Genomic DNA, 17,452 nt, shown 5'->3' with positions numbered 1-17,452 from the left:
ATGTTACGAGGTATGAAGGGCTGCAGAACCTGGAGGATGGTACAAATGTAGGAAGGGACTTGGGACCTGCAGGAGGTTGCGCAATTCATAGAACCTGCAGGATGTGACCGAGGGTGGCTTGTGGAACCTGGAGGATATTATGATTTGAACCGCAGGTAATTTTTGATTGGACCATTCAGCCGATCTTACAGTCATAGAGATGGACAGCATGGAAACAGACGCTTCAGTCAAACCCGGCCATGCCGACAGGATATTCCAACACAATCTAGTCCCACCTGCCAATACCTGGCCTGTCTCCCTCCACACCCTTTCTATTCATATATTCATCCAAATGCTTCTTAAATGTTGCAATTGTACCATCTGTAAGATTGGCTGAAAGATCCAATCAAAAATTACCTCTCGTTCAAATTATAACATCCTCCAGGTTCCACAATACATTCACGGTCCCATCCTGCAGATCAGATAACTCAACCCAATATAGTCCCACCTGCCAGCACCCGGCCCATCTCCCTCTAAACCCTTCCTATTCATACACCCATCCAGATGCCTTTTATCTGTTGCAGTTGTACTAGCCTCCACCAATTCCTCTGGCAGCTCATTCCATACATGTCCTATCCTCTGCGTGAAAATGTTGCCCCTTAGTTCTCTTTTATATCTTTCTCCTCTCACCCTAAACCTTGCCCTACAATTCTGGACTCGCACACCCCAGGGGAAACACTGTCTATTTACCTTATCCATGTCCCTCTTGATTTTATAAACCCCTATAAGGTCACTCCTCAGCCTCCGACTCTTCAGGGAAAACAACCATCGCCTGTTCAACTCTCCCTATAGCTCAACCCTGGCAACATCCTTGTAAATCTTGTCCGAACCCTTTCAATTTTCACAACATCCTTCCGATAGGAAGTAGAACAGAGTTGCATGCAGTATTCCAAAAGTGGCCTAACCACTGTCCTGTACAGCTGCACCATCACCTCCCAACTCCTGTACTCAATACTCTGACCAGTAAAGGAATACATACCAAGCGCTGCCTTCGGTATCCTGACTCCCTGTGACTTTACTGTCAAGGAACTCTGTATTTCGTTTGAAAAATTGCACAGGCAGATAGAGTGGCCCGAGGTCTTCTGGGTAATGCTAGTTCAGTCTAAGCTGGTAGGCGGAGGCAGTGAAGTATTTGCAGTGCTGTCTGATGAATGGTCGAGAGATAATGCACATGTCAAACAGGCTGTTTTAAGTGCTTATGGATTGCTATGAAAGGGAAGCCACTACAATTCCCTGTACTGTACCATCGCTAACTGACAAAGCTCCTTCAGACCTATAATCTCCGAATTGTTGAAACCTATCACCATGGCAACCCCCATTATTTCCTAACATTGTTGAGTCTCTAAAACCATCCCTATCAGTTTAATCTACTCCTCTGCATACAACACTCCAGGTCTGTGTAATCTCTTTAAGTCCTTCAGTTCCTATATACCTATGTGTAGGTGTGACTGCTTGGATGATAATACAGGAGTCATGGTTAGCAAGTTTGGGAGTGAGACTGAAATTGAAGATAAAGTGGACAGTGAAGAGGGTTAGCGAAGAGTACAAAGGGATCAACAGTACTGCTGGGTCAGTGAGGTTAGAAAGAACAGGTGGAGAAATGCATGATGTTGTATTGTGGTAAAACAGACCAGGCTGGACTGGTACAGTAAACATTCGGGCCCTTGTCAGTCAGTGACCCAGGGACGCAGATACACAGTCTTTTGAAAGTAGAGTCATGGGTAGACAGGCTGGTGAAGCAGGCGTTTGGGATGGTTACCCTTCATTGGACAGAGCATAGAGAGTAGGAGTTGGAATGTCATGGTGTATCTGTACAGGACATTAGTGAGGTCACTGTATAAGCATTGTTGATTTTCTGGAAAACATCAACTTGTTCACGTGTGTCCTTCAGGGAGGGACATCTAGCATTCTTACCTGGTCTGGCTCACATGTGACTCCAGTCCCACAGCAATATGGCTGACTCTGAGCTGTCTCTAGGCAATTAGCAGTGGGGTAATGTATGCTGGTCCATCCGGTGACATCCTCAGGCCGCGAATGAATCAATGAGAATACATATCTCCATCCCTAACTCTGCAAACAGCTCTAGCTGCAGCAATCCGTACTGGCTTTGTAACATTGTTCAGGACTTTGCCTCTCTCTGTAACACCCTCACCACCTCCAGAACCTTCAATTCTCCCTGTTCCTATCATCTGACAATGTTTCCCCTTCCTACTGCACTCCTCCTGCTAGGAGAATCCATAGCGATCTCTTTAACAAATGTGTCCAAGTTTCTAAATGCTGGCTTCTCAGAATTGATCGGTTTTTTTTCATCTCTTAATCAAATCTGTTAAATCCTGGGCCAAGACCGTCAGAACAGGGGAAGGAGCTTTGGGAAGGTGTCGAGCACCTCGAGGCTTGCTGTGGGGAAAATAGGAATCCAGCAGAAAACAGCACAAGGAGAGCGCTGTCACACCAATGCCCCACCCACCCTCTTCCCATGTCCACCTTCTGCCCCAAGTGTAACAGTGTGTGTGGAAGGCCACATCGGTCTGTACAGCCAACTCCAGAGTTTCCCACCCTCGCCCCGAGATTGGGAGAGAGTCAGCCTCATCTGTGAGCCACCGCCAAATAGATGATGAGATAGTAAGGTTGAATCCCCTCACAATTATCCTTTGTTACAAATTCAAACAATTCCCTGTTAGTACAGTGTCTAATAATGTGGTATCACTCAGTATCCCCCCAATGTGGTATCCCTCTCTGTGTCAGTCTATTTGCTGCCTCTGGCAGCATTTCTCCCTCTTACAGATGGTCTGAGATCCTGAGTCAACAGAATTGTTCACTCCAGAGAGACGCAGCAGCACAGGCAAGGGATGGAGACTGGGATTTCCGAGATCTCTGCTGGACTCAGTGCCACGCTGCATGAGTTATCCTCAGTACATCAGTCTAATTTCCCATTCTGTCTATTTCTGTCTCATGCAGGTAATCAGGATGTTCCTAACTCCTGTCTCATCCATCACCTCATTGAAGTTGGTTGGTCAGCCAGAGAGAGATGGAGAGGGAGATCTGGAGCCTTCAGTAAATCCTGCAGCCAGTAAGATCACTCACAGTAAACCGCACAGGGTGGAGGTGGTAGACTTCTGTATTCCGACCTGGAAGACAGGACATAGATACAGAGCTGGGCAAGGAATAGCAACATTCTAGGCTTCATTCCCACCATCTTGTGAGGGTCCCGCTTTCACCTCTGCTGTACTGGTCCTCAATGCGACAGCACAGGGGATCGCAGGCATCAATCCTGGCCCATGCTGTGTTAGTGATCTCCGTAATATCCTCCAGTCCCGATAATCCTTCCTCTATTTGGAATCTCCATACCATTCTCTCTCTCTCTGTCAGGTTCTCCAATCCCTAACATCCTAATTCCTAAACTTCTGCAGTAGATACTCAATTCCTTCATCACTGTAAACCCTGACTGTCCTGTCTATCCCTGTAAGCTCTTTCCAACAACACCATCCTCCATGTCAATGTATTTATCTTTAACCTCTCCATCGGTCCCTACCTATGTAATCGTCTCCAGCTCCTACAACCCTTCCTTAGCTGTGAAAAAATTGTAATCTCCTTGTCCTTCTCTAATTCTTTGATCTTTATCTTGTTAAATTTCACCCTCATTCCCGACACCATACCCCTCGCGACCACAGGAACCTCCTTCAGTTTGTACAACCCTCCCCATCTGTGTAACTGTCTCCAACCCAGTAACCTGGCATTCTCCATTGCCTTCCGATCTATGTAGCCTCCAGAGCCTAGAAGCCACCTTATAGTTATAAACGTCTTCAGTCACGACAACCTTCCAAATCTCTGTTAGTATACACAATACTCTCCTAGATGAAACAGCCCCCTGTCTGTGCCTCTCAGTCTGCCTACCTCTTCCTTTCTCCATCCCTATCACTATCTTCAGAATCTAATCCAGCTCCCTCTATCTCTGTAAATTCCTCCATTCCCCAAACCCCTTTGTCCCACTGACGTTCTTGACCAGATGTAACTCTGTTTAACACTAACATCCTCAAGTCCCTGTAAGCCTCCATATCTCTGCAATCTCTACCCATCTGTTCAATCCCCCACTACTGAGGAATGACTCCCTGCATTTGCCATAAGGCAGATGGAATGACAGTGAACAGATATGATGGAACTGTCATTCCGGAGATGTAGCTGATGATTGATCATCACTGGGAAGTGAATACTGAAGGGTTGTTGGGATAGAGTCATTAGAATCTGAGATGTACAGCATGGAAACAGGCCCTTCAGTCTAACCCATCCATGCTGAGCAGATATCCCAAACTAATCTCGTCCCAATAGGCAGACTAGGCAAAAAGCCAACAAGTTGTGAAGGAAGGATGAGGTTAATGCATTAATGAGACAGTCACATGGATCTGAATATGAAAAGTGGAGCTGAGAATAAGCAAGCAGCAGCAACCGTTAGCAGAAATTCTATTGTAGGCACCAACCAGTGATGGGAATGTCAATACGGTTACAGTCAGGACACTGAATGTACTTGTAGCAAGGGCTGTACAGTACCTGTGTGTGACAGTGGTCTCCATGCCGACTGATACAGCAGTGAGTATCAGTGCTGTAATGGATAGAATCCTGATTGTATGTGAAATGGTTTTCTATAACATCATATCATATTTGTAGATCAAATGCTGTGTATTAATAAATATCCAATAATCCCATTATAAAGGAGTTTTGTGAGCAGAAACCCATAATATTATGCAGGGCATATTGAGTTTGTGCTCAGACCATGAGATGTAGGAGGGGAATGAGGCCATTTGGCCCATTGAGTATGCTGTGCCCTTCAGTCAGATCATGGCTGACCTGATACTCTCCAATTCTACTTTCCTGCCTTTTCCACAAAACCCTTGTTTCCCTGATTCAGTAACATCTGCAGGAGGTTACAGAACAGTCAGAGAGATAGACAGAAATGGCAAATTGGGTTTATTCTGGACAAGTGTGAGATGATGTCAAATTCAAGAAGAAAGTTAGGATACTGTGGGATGTTGATATACAGAAGGATCTTGGTGCAAGTCAGCAACTCCCAGAAAATGGCAACAGAAGTGTTTCAGATGGGAAGGAAAGCAAATGGAGCACTGGCCTTCATCGGTCACAACGTTGAGTAAAGTGGTTTGCATCTGATGCTGTTATTGTATAAAATGTTTGTTTGGTCACGTTTGGAGAACTGTGTGCAGTACTCATCTCCACACTATAGGGAGGATGGGGAGGCTTTGGAGAGGGTGCAAAAGGGGTTTATCAGCCCTCCTCCTCTAACCTAAATAATAAGACCCGTTGCGGCAAGCAGGTAAGTGCTGCGTTTTGCTTGTTTGGTTTCTTTACATTTAGTTTTTTTTAAAGAAAGCTAGCTTTTTAGAGGGATGGCAGTGCAGGCAGTGCAATGTTCCTCTTGCAACATGTATGAGGTGAGGGAAGCCATTAGCGTCCCTGCTGAGTACACTTGCAAGAAGTGCACCCATCTCCAGCTCCTCCAAGCCCGTGTTAGGGAACTGGAGCTGGATTTGGATGAACTGCGGATCATTCGGGAGGCAGAGAGGGTCATAGATCAGAGCTTTAGGGAAGTAGTTACTCCGAAAGTTCAAGATAGATGGGTGACAGTGAGGGGGAGTGGGAGGAGGAAGCCAGTGCAGGGACCCCCTGCGGTCATTCCCCTCAAGAACAAGTATACCGTTTTGGATACTTGTGGGGGGGATGACTTACCAGGGGCAAGCAACGAGGTTCAGGCCTCTGGCACAGAGCCTGGCCCCGTTGCTCAGAAGGGAAGGGTGGAGAAAGGTAGAGCGATAGTTCTTGGGGACTCGATAGTGAGGGGTACAGACAGACGGTTTTGTGGGGGCGACAGTGACTCACGTTTGGTATGTTGCCTCCCAGGTGCAAGGGTACGTGATGTCGCTGATCGTGTTTTCCGGGTCCTTAAGGGGGAGGGGGAGCAGCCCCAGATCGCGGTCCACGTTGGCACCAACGATATAGGTAGGAAGAGGGGTGAGGATGTCAGGCAGGCTTTCAGGGAGCTAGGTTGGAAGCTCAGAGTTAGAACAAACAGAGTTGTAGTCTCTGGTTTGTTACCCGTGCCACGTGATAGAGAGTCGAGGAATAGGGAGAGAGAGCAGTTAAATGCGTGGCTACAGGGATGGTGCAGGAGGGAGGGATTCCGGTTTCTGGACAACTGGGGTTCTTTCTGGGGAAGGTGGGACCTCTATAAAACGGATGGTCTACACCTGAACCTGAGGGGCACCAGTATCCTTGGGGGGAGGTTTGCTAGTGCTCTTTGGGAGGGTTTAAACTAACTCCGCCGGGGCATGGGAACCTGGACTGTAGCTTTAGGGTACAGGACCTTGAGTGTAGGGAGGTTATGAATAATGCAGCGATCTCGAAGGAGGGTGCCTGTAAACAGAAGGGTGGATTGAAGTGTGTATACTTCAATGCCAGAAGTATAAGAAATAAGGTAGGTGAACTTGCAGCGTGGGTTGGTACCTGGGACTTCGATGTTGTGGCCATTACAGAGACGTGGGTAGAACAGGGACAAGAATGGCTGTTGCAGGTTCCAGGGTTTAAATGTTTTAGTAGGATCAGACATGGGGGTAAAAAAGGGGGAGGTGTGGCATTACTTGTCAAAGATAGTATTACAGCAGTGGAATGGACGATGGAAGAGGACTTGCCATCTGAGGTAGTTTGGGCTGAGGTTAGAAATAGGAAAGGTGAGGTCACCCTGTTAGGTGTTTTCTACAGGCCTCCTAATAGTCCTAGAGAAGTAGAGGATAATATTGCGAGGATGATTCAGGAAAAGAGTGAAGGTAGCAGGGTGGTTGTTATGGGGGACTTTAACTTCCCAGATATTGACTGGGAGAGTGATAGCTCGAGTTCGTTAGATGGGTCGGTATTTATCCAATGTGTGCAGGAGGGTTTCCTGACACAATATGTAGACAGGCCAACAAGAGGTTAGGCTATACTGGATTTGGTTCTAGGTAATGAACCAGGCCAGGTGTTAGACTTGGAGGTAGGGGAGCACTTCGGGGACAGTGACCACAACTCGGTGACTTTTACTTTAGTGATGGAGAGGGATAAGTGTGCGCCGCAGGGGAAGAGTTATAGCTGGGGGCAGGGAAATTATGATGCAGTGAGGCATGACTTAGGATGTGTGGATTGGAAAAACAGGCTTCAAGAGAAGAACACTAATGAGATGTGGGGATTGTTCAAGGAGCAGCTACTACGTGTCCTCAATAAGTATGTACCAGTCAGGCATGGTGTAAAGGGCCTTGTGAGGCAGCCGTGGTTTAGTAAGGAATTGGAATCCCTTGTGAAAGGGAAGAAGGCGGCATATGTAAAGATGAGGTGTGAAGGTTCAGTTGGGGCGATAGAGAGTTATAAGGTAGCCAGGAAGGATCTAAAGAGAGAGCTAAGAGAAGCGAGAAGGGGACATGAAAAGTCTTTAGCTGGTAGGATTAGGGAAAACCCAAAGGCTTTCTATAGGTATGTCAGGAATAAAAGGATGACTAGGGTAGGTATCGGTCCAGTCAAGGATAGTAGTGGGAAGTTGTGTGTGGAGGCGGAGGAGATTGGAGAGACACTAAATCAATACTTTTCATCAGTATTTACTCAGGAACAGGACACCGTTGCTGATGTGAATATGGAGTCACAAATGATTAGAATGGATGGCCTGGAAATATGCAGGGAAGAGGTTCTGGGAATATTGGAAAGGATGAAAATAGATAAGTCTCCTGGGCCTGATGGCATTTACCCTAGGATCCTATGGGAAGCTAGGGAGGAGATAGCAGAGCCATTGGCCTGGATTTTTATGTCGTCATTGTCAACGGGAATAGTACCAGAGGACTGGAGGATAGCGAATGTGGTCCCCTTGTTCAAGAAAGGGAGTAGGGATAGCCCTAGTAACTATAGGCCAGTGAGTCTGACTTCAGTGGTGGGCAAAGACTTAGAGAGAATGGTAAGGGATAAGATTTATGAACATCTGGATAGGAATAACGTGATCAAGGATAGCCAGCATGGATTTGTGAAGGCAGGTCGTGCCTCACAAACCTTATTGAGTTCTTTGAGAAGGTGACTAAGGAAGTGGACGAGGGTAAAGCAGTAGATGTTGTGTATATGGATTTTAGTAAGGCGTTCGATAAGGTTCCCCATGGTAGGCTAATGCTAAAACTACGGAGGTATGGCATTGAGGATACATTAGAGGTTTGGATTAGGAATTGGCTGGCTGGAAGGAGACAGAGGGTAGTAGTTGATGGACTATGTTCATCTTGGAGTGCAGTTACTAGCGGTGTACCACAAGGATCTGTTTTGGGACCATTGCTTTTTGTTATCTTTATAAATGATCTAGAGGAAGGGCTTGAAAGCTGGGTAAGCAAGTTTGCGGATGACACAAAAGTCGGTGGAGTTGTGGATAGTGAGGAAGGAAGTGGTAGGTTACAGCGGGATATAGATAAGTTGCAGAGCTGGGCAGAAATGTGGCAAATGGAATTCAATGTAGCTAAGTGTGAAGTCATTCTCTTTGGTAGGAGTAACAAGAAGATGGATTACTGGGCTAATGGTAGGCTACTTGGTAGTGTAGATGAGCAGAGGGATCTTGGTGTCCATGTACACAGATCTCTGAAAGTTGCCACCCAGGTAAATAGTGCTGTGAGGAAGGCATATGGTGTGCTGGGCTTTATTGGTAGAGGAATTGAGTTCCGGAGTCCTGAGGTCATGTTGCAACTGTATAAGACTCTGGTGCGGCCTCATCTGGAGTATTGTGTGCAGTTTTGGTCGCCATACTATAGGAAGGATGTGGAGGCATTGGAACGAGTGCAGAGGAGGTTTACCAGGATGTTGCCTGGAATGGTAGGAAAATCTTATGAGGAAAGGCTGAGGCACTTGGGGCTGTTCTCATTGGAGAAGAGAAGGTTTAGGGGAGATTTGATAGAGGTGTATAAGATGATTAGGGGTTTAGATAGGGTCGACACTGAGAACCTTTTACCGCTAATGGAGTCAGGTGTTACTAGGGGACACAGCTTTAAATTAAGGGGTGGTAGGTATAGGACAGATGTTAGGGGTAGATTCTTTACACAGCGGGTTGTGAGTTCATGGAATGCCCTGCCAGTAGCAGTGGTGAACTCTCCTTCTTTATGGTCATTTAAGCGGGCATTGGATAGGCATTTGGAAGTTATTGGGCTAGTGTAGGTTAGGTAGGATTCGGTCGGCGCAACATCGAGGGCCGAAGGGCCTGTACTGCGCTGTATCTTTCTATGTTCTATGTTGCCTATGTTTGGGTTTTTAAGGGTGTGTTAGGTGTGTAAGAGGAAATTAAATAAAGTTGGATTGATTTGTGAGGGTATCAGAGGCTGACGGGTGACCAGGTACAGGGATATAACGTTAGGACAGGGATAGATAATGTAGATAGTCAGAATCTCTTTTCCAATGTGTAAGTTTCAAATACTAGAGCACAGAGGTTTAAAGTGAAAAAGAGAAAGTTTAAATGAGGTGTGTGAGGCAAAGTGTTTTTTTACGTAAAGTGGATGTTACTGAGGGAGGTCGTGGAAGCAGAAATGTGAGTAAAGGTTTGAAGTGGCATTTAGGCAGAAACATGAACGGGAAGAGAATAGAGGGATATGGGCCCCTGTGCAGGCAGATTGTATGAGTTAGAATAGCATCATGGACAGCATAGTGGTGGGCCGAAGGGCTTGTTGCTGTGCTCTACTGTTCTATTTTCTAACTTCTCAGCATCTGCCCGATCAGAGCCCCTCATAATCTTGGATGGTTCATTCCATTTCTCTCTCATTATCTAAACTTCAATGGGTTCAACCACAACATACTCCACCTCTTCTCATTGGAAAATCCCTCCATTCCCAGGATCAGCCGAGTGACCCTTCTCTGACCTGCCTCCAATGTAACAATATATTTTCTTCGGGCACTCACACTGTTCATAATATTCGAGGTGTGGTCTGACTTGTACCTTGCATCGTTTTAGCAAGACCTCCCTATTTTTAGACTCCATTCCCTCTGTAATAAATGCCAGCATTTGATTTGCCTTCTCTATTACCTGCTGACCCTGTGAGCTACCTTTTTCAGATTGATAAACAAGAACTCCCACAACCCTTTCTGCTGTCTGTCTGAAACCAAATAGAGTTACCCTGACAATAAGTCGGGACCATACTGACATTGTTAGAAAGGATAAGTCAGTATACAATAACTGGCCATTTGGAGACACATTTGATAAAAGAGAATTTGTTTCTGAGCCTGTTGGATTTAATTTGTCTGTGTGAATACAAATGGCAGAGTTGTAAGGGTGTAGGAGGGGTGTAGTGGTGTGGGGGATGTGGTGTATTTGGATTATCAGAAGCCTTTGCACAAGTTTTAATAAGGGCTAAAGAGTAACTTGGTAGAGAATAGGGTCCCTTTAAAGTTCAAAGGTCACCAATGTGTGGAACCAGAGGAGATAGATGAGATATTAGACAAAACAATCTTGTCAGTATTTACTGTGGAGAAAGACATGGAAGCTCGGGAACTTGGGGAAATAAATAGTGATGTCTTGGAAAGAATCCTCTCCAGAGAAGAGAAAGTGCTGGAATCTTAAAACAAATAAAGGTAGATCAATCCTCAGTAGCTCATTAGGTCGATCCTAGTATATTGTGGGAAGCTAGGGAAGAGATTGCAGTGTCCCTAACAGAGATATTTATATTATCAACAGACACAGTGAGGTACCGGAAGACTGGAGGGAGGCTAAGGCTGTTGCATCACTTAAGGACTGCAGGGAAAAGCCAGGAAATTACAGCCCAGTGTGCCCAGTGATGGGAAAGTTGTTGGAGGAGATTCTGAGAGAAAGGAGCTATGTATATTTACAAAGGCAAAGGCTGATTCGAGATGGTCATCATGGCTTTGTGATTGAAAAAAACCATATTTCACAAACTGGATTGACTCTTTGAGGAGTTGGACAAGGGATAGATGAAGGCAGAGCAGTCAACGTTGTCCACGTAGACTTCTGCATCTAGTCAAGCGGAAGAAAGAAGCTAACTTGAGGTTGAGGAAGCAAGGATCAGACAGGACTCCAGAGAGTTACATTGGGTGGCGCGGTGTCTCAGTGGTTAGCCCTGCTACGTCATAGCACCACAGGCTCCATTTCGATGAGAGCCTCAGGCGACTGTCTGTGGGGAGTTTGCACATTCTAGCCATGTCTGCGTGGGTTTCCTCCAGGTGCTCCAGTTTCCACCCACCATCCAAAGATGTGCAGATTAGGTGACTCAGCCATGCTAAATTACCCATAGTGTTCAGGGATGGGTAGTTTGGTGCATTAGTCAGGGCAAATGGAGAGTAACAGGGTGGGGGAATGGGGTTGGGTTGGATACTGTTTGGAGGGTTAATATGGAGGTGTTGGGCCAAATGGCCTGTTTCCATACTGTAGAGATTCCCTGAAGGTACCAGGAAGGAACCAAGAAATGGACTTAGGGCAACTAGAAGGTGGCATGAAAAAGCTTTCTTGGGAAGGCTTAAGGAAAACTGTGAGGCATTCTCCACTTCTGTGAGGAACAAGAGGATGGTCAGAGTGAGGATAAGGCCACTCTGGGATAGTGGAAGGAACTTGTCTCTGGAGTCACAGGAGGTAGGGGAGGTCTTTTAATCAATACTATGCCTCAGTGTTCACTGCTGAGAAGGGTCTTGTTGTTTGTGAGGACACTGTGAAACAGGCTGATGGGTGGATGTTAAGGAGGAGGATGTGCTGAGAATTTTGTAAAAGATAAGGATAGATAAGTTGCCGAACCAGACTGGATGCGTCCAAAGTAACTGCACGAAGGGAGGGAATGGATTGCTGCGCACCCGGTGATGACCTTTGCACCCTCACTGTCCACTGGAGTCGGACCAGTTGATTGGAGGCAGGAAAATATTATTCCCTTGTTCACGAAAGGGAATAGGAATAATCCTGGGAATTGCACACCTGTCAGTCTTATGTCTGTGGTGTGCAGATTATTGGAGAGGATTCTGAGAGAGAGGATTTATTTTTCCTTGGGAAACCATAGTTTGATTAGAGATAGTCAGCATGTTTGTATAAGGGCCAGGTCATGCCTTAAAAGTCTTATTGAATCTTTTAAGAATGTGACAAAACACCTTTATGGCTTATTCAGGAAATACAGAGGCATGGGATACAGGGAAACCTGTCTGTCTGGATACAGGATTACTGGCCCACAGAAGACAGAGGGTGACGATAGCTGGAAATAATTCATCCTGCAACTCAGTGACCAGTGGTTTTCTGTAGGGTGTGATTACAGCACTTGTGCTCTTTGTGATTTTATGAATAAGTTGGATGTGTGAGTGGAAGGGTCGGTTAGTAGACTTGCCAATGACACGAAGGTTGGTGGCGTGGCTGACAGTGTGGAGGTCTGTTCTAGATTGCAACGGGACATTGACAGGATGCAGAGCTGGGCTGAGAAATGGCAGATGGAGGTCAATCTGGAAAAGTGTGAAGTCATTCATTTTGAAGATTGAATTTGAATGCAGAATACAGGGTTAAAGGCAGGATCTTTGGCAGTGTGGAGGAACAGAGGGATCTTGAGGTCCAAGTCCATAGATCCCTCAAAGTAGCCACCCATGCTGATAGGCTTGTTAAGAAGGGATATATTTTGTGGGATTTCATTAGTTTGGGGATTGAGTTTTAAAGCGGTGAGGTTATGCTGCAGCTCCATACAGCCCTGGTTAGACCCCACTTGTAATATTGTGTTCAGTTCTGGTCCATTCATTACAGGAAGGATGTGGAAACTTGAGAGAGGGTAAAGAGGAGATTTACCAGGATGCTGTCTGTACTGGAGGGCATGTCTTATGAAGAAAGGTTGAGTGAGCTACGGCTTTTCTCATTGGAGTGATGAAGGGTGTGGTGTGATTTGGCAGAGGTGAACAAGGTGATGAGAGGCATTCACAGAGTGAATAATAAGAGATATTTTCTACGCTCATATAAATAGCTATTACAAGGGGTTATAATTTTCGGGTGATTAGCGGATGGTTAAGGGGAGATTTCAGAGGTAGGTTCGTAACGTACAGAGTGGTGGCTGAGTGGAATGCACTGTCAGCGGTGGCAGTAAAATTAGATGCATTAGGGACATTTAATATACTTCTGGATAGGCACATAGATGATAATAAAATGAAGGGTATAGAAGGTAGAGTCATAGAGATGTACAGCACGGAAACAGATCCGGCGGTCCAACCCGTCCGTGCCGACCAGATATCCCAACACAATATTGTCCCACCTGCCAGCACCCGGTCCCTATCCCATCAAAGCCTTCCTATTCATATACCCAACCAAATGCCTCTTAAATGTTGCAATTGTATCAGCCTCCACCCTTCATCTGACAGCTCATTCCATACACGTACCACCCTCTGCGTGAAAAAGTTGCCCCTTAGGTCTCTTTTATATATTTCCCCTCTCACCCTAAACCTATGCCCTCTAATTCTGGACTCCCCAAACCCAGGGAAAATACTTTGTCTATTTACCCTATCCATGCACCTCATAATTTTGTAAACCTCTTTAAGGTCACCCCTCAGCCTCCCGACGCTCCAAGGAAATCACCCCAGCCTGTTCAGCCTCTCACTAGAGCTCAAATCCGCCAACCCTGGCATCATCCTTGTAAATCTTTTCTGAACCCTTTCAAGTTTCCCAATATCTTTCCGATAGTAAGGAGACCAAAATTGCACGAAGTATTCCAACAGTGGTCTAAACAATGTGCTGTACAGTCGCAACATAACCTCCCAACTTCTGTACTCAATACTCTGACCAATAAAGGAATGCATACCAAATGCCTTCTTCACTATCCTATCTACCTGGGTCTCCATTTTCAAGGAGCTATGAACCTGTACCCCAAGCAAAACTCCCAAGGACCTGACCATTTCATGTATCAGTCCTATTAAGATTTCCTTTCCCAAAATGCAGCACGTTGCATTTACCTGAATTAAAGTCTATCTGCCACGTTTTTTTTTATCTTACGGTCAGATAAAAGATTGGCATGTCATCATGGCCGAAGGGTCTTGTTCTGTACTTTTCTGTGTTCTACGTGTCATATGGTAAACTGGGTAATAAACTCAGATCAGTGTAAAATGATATGGCATTCAGGAGGAGCTAGTGAACTGGACAAAATAATGGTCTTGATGGTAGGAGACAGAGGGTGATGGGAGACATGCTGTTTTTCTGACTGGAGGCATGTGACCAGCGGTGGAGTGGGTCCCCTGTTGTTTGTCATTTGGTTAAATGGTTTGGATGGGAACATTGGTTTCCTGTTAAGTAAGTTTTTTGGGTGATACTGACATTGGTGGTAAAGTGGACAGTGAAGAAGGTTATCTATGATCCAGCAGGATGGACAGTACTGCTGGGGTAGTGGACTGAAGAATAGCAGATGGAGTTCAATTAGGTAAGTGTGAAGTGTTCCATTTTGGTGAAACAAACCAGGGTGGGACTTGAACAATTAATGTTCGGGCCCTGGGTAGTGTTGTCCGTCAGAGACCAAGGGATGCAGGTACACAATTCTTTGAAAGTGGTGTCACAGGTAGGCAGGCTGGTGAAGCAGGCGTTTGGGATGGTTACCTCATTGGGCAGAGCATTAAGAGTAAGGGTTGGGACGTCATGTTGTATCTGTACAAGACATTGGTCAGGCCACTATAAAAGCATTGTTGATCAGTGGGAATAACACATCAGGTTCACTGATCTTTTGTGTATAACATCTGACATCTTAACCTGGTCTGGCTAACATGTGACCCCAGACCCCCTGCAATATGGCTGACTCTGACCTGTCCTCTGGGTAATTAGCAGTGACACCCTCATCCCATGAATGAATAAATAAAAATACCTATGTCCCTCCCTACCTCTGCAAAACCCCCCAGCTGCAGCAATCCGTACTGGCTTTGTAACACCCTGACCACTCTCTGTAACACTCTCACCACCTCCGGCACCTTCACCTCTCCCTGTTCCTTTTGTGACATTATACCCTGACAGTGATTCCCCTTCCCACTGCTGCCCCCCTGCTAGCAGACCCTTTGCAATCCCTTTAAAACTTATTCCTATAACACAATCTCCCTTCTCGATTTTAAGTAATTTTTGGTGATCTTCTAAGCCTCATAATCTAATATGATACATTTTGTCCTGAGTGAGGGGCCTTGCTGAGGTTTTGTCTGTTTCAATGGAATCTTATTTTGTTGAGTGATTTACACTGTTCCTTCAAATATTTTCCACTGTTCATTTACAGACCCATATTTCAGTCTGTTTAGCCTGTTTACCTTGGTCAGTTCTCATCTCAAACACAAGTAATTGGCTGTTTTTGTTTCTAGTTGTAGCTTGTCCTTTCTGTGATTCACTTTAAAACTTTATATTTATTTAAACTGCATTTTATCACTATTTCCCTGAGGATCTCTGCAGGTGACATTCCTCATTCAGTAAGTTTGATCACACAACGGTCGCACTGAGATAGTTACATCCCTAACCAATTGCACAATTTGTTATTCAAAGAAACACTGAAAAAAATTCTCTGAACTCCTCTTCCAATATCCCTGTTGTCAGTGTGACTGTTCCAGATTACGTGAATATTGAAGTTTCCCAAAATTATCACAATGTGTTTGTTAAAAAAATTCCAGTGAGTTCCTGTGTAACGCAGTGATGAACAATGGAATGCTGTTTGGTGGCTAAAACTTTTCTGCTGCTTGTGTCCTTGGCAAGTAGTAGCCAGAATTTACATTCAGACTGACTCTACTTCATGATCTAAGACCAAATGCTTTTTCTGTAATGCCTTTCTTACCCATGATTGTTAGTGTTACCCATTTTGCCTGAATTTCCGTAAGGTTATGATCCATTGACTATTTCTGTCCACCCTGTAACCACGTCTCTCTGGTATCTTAATGTCTTTTATCTCAGTGTCACAAATCCATCTACCTTATTGAAGAGACATTCAAAAAACATAATTTACTCTTTCCCATAATTTCCTGTCACAAACCGATTCCCTGATGTACAGTTTTAGTTAAACTCTGTCCCATCCTGTTCCTTTCTGCTTGTCTTCTGCCACATTCCCATACTGCTCCCACTCTTCACCTTTTCCCTTTGGATTTGGAAAGCTCCTTTCACAGGCATCCTCTCTGTCAGTTGAAAGCCCCATCCATAAACATACCGATATGATTGGCCTGGACCCTGGCACCAGCGCAGTTCCAGGGGGGCCGTCCTCATGGATTATTTATTAAATCAGGTATGGGATGTGGGTGTCTCTGGCTGACCAGCCTTTCTTGCCCAGCCCGAGCTGCCCTTGAGCTGAGTAACTTGCTCGGCCATTTCAGAGGGTAATTGAGAGGCAACCACTTTGCTGTGGGGATGTGGTGCAGACCACGTGAGGATGAGCAGATGTCCTTATCTAAAGAACAATGTTTGGGGTTTTGTACATCTGCAATGGTTTCATATTTATTTATGGATTGTTAATTACTATTTTTAAAATTATTGATGGTGGGATTAAAACCCACTTCCCCTGAACATTAGCTGAGGTTTTGGATACATGCTCTCGCAGTAATACCACTCGGCCATCACTTTGCCTGCTCAGTGGTTGCTCATCCCTGAGCACTGATACCAGGGCATCATGAAGCTAAACCCATTCTTCCAACATGACTGTGTGATCCTCAGGTCTTCCAGCACTCTGGTGGTATCATTCAGTCTCTCTCCCTTTGGTATCCATCACTGTGTGGATCTAACGTCTCAACCTCCAGGCTCCAGTGAAAAAAGACTCAGCCTGTCCAGCCATTTTGCAGAACTCAAGCCTTCCGTATCCAGCAATGTCCTGGTAAATCTCTTCTGAATCCCCTGCAGCTTAATAATATCCTCCCTATAACTGGGCGACCAGAACTGGACAGAGTATTGCAGAACAGGCCTCACCAATGTCTGTGCAATCTCAACATGACGTCCCAAATCCTCCACTCAATGGACTGAGCAATAGTCAGGCATGCAAAGCACTGTCTTACCCATCCTGTGATGCAAACTTCAAGAATTATGTACCAGACCCCGGAGGTCCCTCTGCTCTAAAACACTAACTGAGGTCCGAACAGTAATTGTATCGGCTCTACCTTTGTTTGTTTTACCAAGTGCATTATCTTGCATTTATTCAGATTGAAGTCCATCTGCAATTTTTCAGCTCATTCACCCATATCGTCAAGATCCCTTTGAAATCTTAGCAAACCTCCTTCACTGTCCACGATGTCACCCTCCAGCCTTCCAGCCCATCACACATGGCTGTCATTGGTACAAATACCTTTGTTAGCGGCTCCACAGTTCCTTCCCTAACATCCCACAATGCCCTGTGATACACTTAATCAGGTCCTGGGGCTTTCCATACCTTTGTGTTTTAAAACGTCCAGCACCACCTCTTCTATAACATGCCCTCTT

Source organism: Hemiscyllium ocellatum, unplaced genomic scaffold (assembly GCF_020745735.1).
Source record: "Hemiscyllium ocellatum isolate sHemOce1 unplaced genomic scaffold, sHemOce1.pat.X.cur. scaffold_444_pat_ctg1, whole genome shotgun sequence".
Classification (NCBI taxonomy): Eukaryota; Metazoa; Chordata; class Chondrichthyes; order Orectolobiformes; family Hemiscylliidae; genus Hemiscyllium; species Hemiscyllium ocellatum.
The sequence above is the reverse complement of the archived record's forward strand: the minus strand, read 5'-3'. Positions refer to the sequence as shown.